At 35.7% G+C, this 5,844-nt stretch overlaps 1 pseudogene; it reads right to left on the bottom strand.

The window, feature by feature from the left end:
• Nucleotides 1-5,291: 5,291 nt before the first annotated feature.
• On the bottom strand, nt 5,292-5,441 carry LOC116624968 (annotated as a pseudogene).
• Nucleotides 5,442-5,844: the final 403 nt, after the last annotated feature.

The following is a 5,844-nucleotide window of genomic DNA, read 5'->3' as shown; positions in this document are numbered from 1 at the left end:
GTACAAATCATTAAACACCATTAAAAACAAGAAATGGACACAACTGCTTAAAGAAAGATTAAATGCTCTTAGATAATATTGTTAACTATTATACAAAAGTAACTTGACAAGCTACTTGAAATGGATGATTTTCTAGGAAAATATAAATGTTACTTTTGACTCAAGAAGGAGTAGAAACGGGTCGGGGGATGGGTTAGCCTGGTGATGGGTATTAAAGAGGGCACGTACTGAATGGAGCACTGGGTGTTATACGCAAACAATGAATCATGGAACACTACATCAAAAACTAATGATGTAATGAATGGTGATTAACATAACATAATAAAATTTAAAAAAAGGAGTAGAAACAATAAATACATTAAAACCTTAGGAGAGAGGTGCCTGGGTGGCTCAGTGGTTAAGCGTCTGCCTTCGGCTCAGGTCATGATCCCAGGGTCCTGGGATCGAGCCCCGCATCGGGCTCCCTGCTCGGTGGGAAGCCTGCTTCTCCTTCTCCCACTCCCCCTTCTTGTGTTCCTGCTCTTGCTGTCTCTCGCTCTCTCTCTGTCAAATAAATAAATAAAATCTTTAAAAAAAAAACAACAAAACCTTAGGAGAAATTAGAACCTGTCAAAGAACCACTCTAAAAAATTAATGAATTTTACACAATTTCTTCCTAGTTTCAATAATTTTTATATTGTACAAACTGTTCAGGAACATGTGCTTAAAAAATCTTTCCAACCTGTTCTATGAATCTAACATACCCATAGTTCTAGTTCTAAAATACAATTATAGCACACCAAAAATAAAATTATAGGCAGTCTCACTAATGAACAAAGAGGCAAAAATGCTAAATCATTAGTAGCAAATTAGATTCTGTAGTATACAAAGAGATGAATACTTTTGCCTAATTAGGTTTATCACAGGAATATAAAAATGCATCAGCTTTACAGAATCTAAGGATGAGATTCACTACATTAACAGAGTTATATAAAAGCAATCATCTCAAAAGATGACAGAAAAAAAATTCAATAAAAATTCCACATCTATAAACAACCTTAGTAAGCTAGGAATATATCTGATAAAAGTGATCTACCAGACTCTATGGCAAACTTCATATTTAATGGTGAAACATTAAATGCAATCCCATTCAAGTCAGAAAAAAAAAAGACTGAAAGTATCAACACTGTACTAGAGGTACTAAGTAATGCAATAAGATAAGAAAAAATACAGTATAAATTTTGAAACGGGATAAACAAATGGTCATTATTTTTAGCAATATGTACTACTAATATTGCTTACAAAATATAATGAAAAAAATAAACAAGCAATGTCAAAATAAACACACAAAAACCCACATAATGCCAAAGATTAAATCTATTAAGACATGAGCAAGACCCAAATGAAGAAAACTATAAAATTTTATTCAGAGACACAAAAGACTATCTGACACATAGAGAGAGAGATCATGTTCCTGGATAGGTAGACTAAATACTTTATTCCTTTAAAATGTAACCAGTAAATTCTACCAAAGGATATTTTAATTTGTTTCCAAACTTCATACATCTTTGTGAACATCTGGACTAATCTACTACCAGTCTGATTATCTTTCCTTTGTAGATATTTTTCTTTCTTGAAGTATATAAAATTTCTTTATCTTTGAAATCTATAAATTTTATCAGAATGCATGTAGCTGTACATCTCTTTTTCAGTGATCCTGACTGCGTATCTATTTATAAATTTCTTTTGGTTATTTTCTTTATTTTTACTTCTAGCAACTCATTAAAAACAAAACAAAACGAAACACTGGATTACTTACTTCTGTATTCCATGTTTTTACCTTTAATCTAATAACTGCCATCAGCCGTTTTGTTCTCCATTATGGGACAATTCACACATTTAATTTTCCATAAGTTGGTGCTCATTCAGTTATAATCTACCTTAACTAGATTAAAAAATAAAATATATTTCTCTTTCTTATTCTCAGATTCCTTCCTTTGAGCAGGAGCAGAGCCTGTGGCTACAGAGATTGCAATCTCCCTGGAGCAAGTTTCCAAGCAGGCTTCCTCTTGAGTGGTTTTGAGAACAGGACCAGGCACGTCTTCCCCTGGGGGCAAACCTGTAAAGAGGTTTCCTCCAGAGTGGGAGGCTAATAAATATTTGTGAACCAGCCAGTTCTCCTAGCAAGCAAAAAGGATATGAGTCAAAGCCATTCTCTAGTTCTCCCTAGAAAGAATGGTTAAAAGTAACTGCCAACAAGCTGGTGCTCCATTTTCTTGCTTATGTTAGCTCAGTGAAAATTCCTGGAGTCTTGAAATATGTAGGTGGGATAGGCCTTTATTTTCCAGGATTAGGCAAAACATATCCATTTTATATTTGCTGGATTATTTTTGTAGATATTTAGAAAGGAAGGTTGTGAAATACATGTGCTTATGTTACCATCTTACCTTCATTCCAGAAGAATTTGTCTATCAGATGTTGTTAATTGGAAAGGTAAAAAAGGAGGATGTGCAATTAGAACAGTACAAACAGTAACTAGAAGTTATTTTTACTTATTTTGTTGAAGTACATCGAACATAATATAAGGTAAATAAAATCTTAAGTATACAGCCTGATTAAATCTGTACAAAGTGAACACCTTTGGCTGATCTCCACCAGCCAGGTGGAGAAGACTTTAAGAGGCCTAGCTGTTTTTCTGTTGTTCTGGGAATCCAGCTATCAGACTGAAAGAAGACTGGGCTAGACTCCTGAGTGATGGGACACTGTGTGTGGAGGGGTAGGGGGGCACACATGGAGGAGCACATAGGAGCCAGACAGTGAGTGAAGCTACCTTGGAACTTCTAGCACAACTTCTAGTTGAATGCAGCTGAGTGAGTGACCCCAGCTTTTGCTACACAGAGCACAAAAGCTGCCCGTCCTGCCTGAATTCCTGACCCAGAGGATTGTGAAAGAGTTCCATTCTTTTTCTTTGTATGCATCATATTATCTTGATATCATCTCAAACTTAGAGAAAATTTGCAAGTATACCACAAAGAACCTTTTCCTAAATCATTTGGGAGTTAAATTTCTGATTTGATGTCCTCACAGTAGGAATATGTTATGAATTCATAACCACAATACAACCATCAAAATCAGGAAATCAACACTTGCGATCTCCTTCATAGGGAACAGGTTCAATCCAGAATCACCGATTGCACTTCCTTGTGATGCATCCTCAGACACTTCAGTATCAAACAGTTCCTTCGTCTTTCTTTCACTGCCATGACCTTGATATTTTTGGGAATTACTTGCAAGTTATTTTGTAGAATGTCCTTGAATTTGGATTTGTGTGGGATTTCCTTATGCTCTCAGGTATTGAACCTTTGTCAGGAACATCACAGGAGTAATGCCCTTTCTCATTCCATCCAATCCAGGCACACAGAATTTTCATTTGTTCCATTTAACTCTGATCACTTGATTAAGGTGATGTCTGCCAGGCTTCTCCACTTTACAGTTACTCTTTTTCCCTTTATCATTAATAAGCATTTTGTAAAGTGGTACTTTGAGACTATTATAAAGTTTCACCAAACCTTCAATTTATTCATTTATTAATATATGTTACAATGGACTCATGAATTCATAACCTGTTCAAGAATCATTCTGTTGTTCATATGATCCCCATTTTGGCCAATGGGAACTCTGTTCAAATTGACTTCTGTGTCCTTTTGACATGTCCCCGTCATTCTTTGAGTGTTTCTTTTTTTTTTTTGTCTGGAATAATAAAATATCCCAGGCTCATCTTTTACTTTCCCTGCACCAACTCTGGAATCAGCCATTTTTATAAGAGTCCTGATTCCTTTTAGTGGAGAATAATAGTATTTAGAAGACAATTTCTGGACAGTTGGTGTATTCATTGCTATTATGGGTGAAGCATTGTTGCTCTAGGCCAAGATTAGGGAATGTATGTATCTTATATTTATATGTATTTTCGTATCTGTCTACACATACTGAAATCCATGAGTTCACACCAATACTTCTAATTCTAATCCAATCCAAAGTGTTCATTCTAGTTTTGTCCTTTTCCATATGTTTCTCCAAAAAATAAGGAATTTGACACCCATCATCATTAATATATTTTGTTATTTTTATATATTATACTTGTATTTTATATATTATATTTTTATGTATTATCTCCCATTGTCTGCATGCTTACCTTGTTTAAGGAAGAGCAATAAGTCTGGTGTAGCAAGAATGGGGGGAGCAAAAGGGAAAGTGGTAAAAAATGAAATCAGCATTGTATCACTAGTATTCTAATATTAAATCTTCCTTCTGATTCCATGATAAGATAGAATATGTTAGTTAAATTTAAATTTAAATTAAGTTGGGGCACCTGGGTGACTTAGTCATTAAGCATCTGACTCTTGGCATGTGATCAAGCCCCACTTAGGGCTCCGGGCTCAGTGGGGAGTCTGCTTGAAGATTCTCTCCTTTTGCCCCTCCCCCCACATACACTCACTCTCTCAAATAAATAAATCATAAATAAATAAATAAATAAATTTAACTTAAGTGATGTCTAATCTTATACATGGATTTCCAGACATGTACATTTTTTTTCCTGTGTTTTGTTTTGTCTTTTGAGTTATTTTTGTCTTATTCATCCTGTATGTCTCATAATACTTACCTAGCACAGAACAGGTGCCCCATAATTTTTATTATCTACTTTAAATTAAAATTTTAAAACTTAATAAATTTAAATTTGTTTTTAAAAACAATTGAATATTTTAATTTTCTAAATAGGTATTGACTGATTTTTTTTTCATAAAGGAAATAATGCAGTATTTCAGAGGAAACTGGCTTATTTTTATATATTCTTAAGGTTTTCTTTTTTAAGCATTCTATTGTTTTAAATATGTAACTTAGATTCTTAAAAATAACATTTCCTTCCCCTAAATACCAATGTATTTATTTTTTCCTATTTGGCAAACATTGATTTGCGGCTTCCAAGGTTTATAATAGAATGAAAATCAACCCACACCATTCTCAAGACTTAAAATCAATACACATCTTATTGCATTTCTCTTTTTGAATCTCTGTTCAGAATAACTAGGTAACAGCTTCTTAATGCTATACCTCGGTGAGCAAATGGTATTTTGTAGAGTGTAATAATAGGATCCAGTCAGGAAATGGGAACTACTCTCAGACCTATGAACAAAAGGACCTTAGTACAGAGAACTGGTTATGTAAGTGATGAAGGCCCTGAGAAGCCTCACAGGGACAGGGTGACAGCCCAGGTATTAGCAGGGACAATGAGATGAGGAGTTCTTTTTTTTTTTCAGGGGAAAGCGCAAACGCAGTCCCCCACTACCACAAATTATGCAGTCGAGTTTCCCACATTTGGGGAAATCGCAGGGGTCAGCACATCCGGAGTGCAATGGATAAGCCTCGCCCTGGATGAGGAGTTCTTATCAGAGCCTAGAGGGCCTAGAGGGCAGGGCCATGCAGCAAGGGGACAGAACCATAGTGAGAAGTGCCCAATGGATGCTAGGATCCCAGGGAGAGGGACACCCAGTAGGAGCTACAGCCACAGAGAAGGCACAGTGACCGATGGAGATACCACCTGAAGCAGAGGGAGAAACAGGAAAATGGCTTGACTTCTCCCTTTCTGCTACCTTCCAATCTTTTACCAGTGCCTCCCATTTGTAGGAACCTTACGGGATCAGTTAGCAAGGGAGCCTGGGAAACGCAATCCCTATGAAAAGCAGGGGAACAGAGAAAAATGGATATGAGAACAGCGCATGTTTCTTAGCTCTTATTTTCAGGAAAACAAATCAGTAGTGACTTTATGAAACAATAATAACGCCTCATGGAATTTTAAAATATATGTAG

Source organism: Phoca vitulina, unplaced genomic scaffold, assembly GCF_004348235.1.
Source record: "Phoca vitulina isolate PV1807 unplaced genomic scaffold, GSC_HSeal_1.0 scaffold71, whole genome shotgun sequence".
In the NCBI taxonomy this organism is placed as follows: Eukaryota; Metazoa; Chordata; class Mammalia; order Carnivora; family Phocidae; genus Phoca; species Phoca vitulina.
This window is presented reverse-complemented; position numbering and strand designations above follow the sequence as displayed.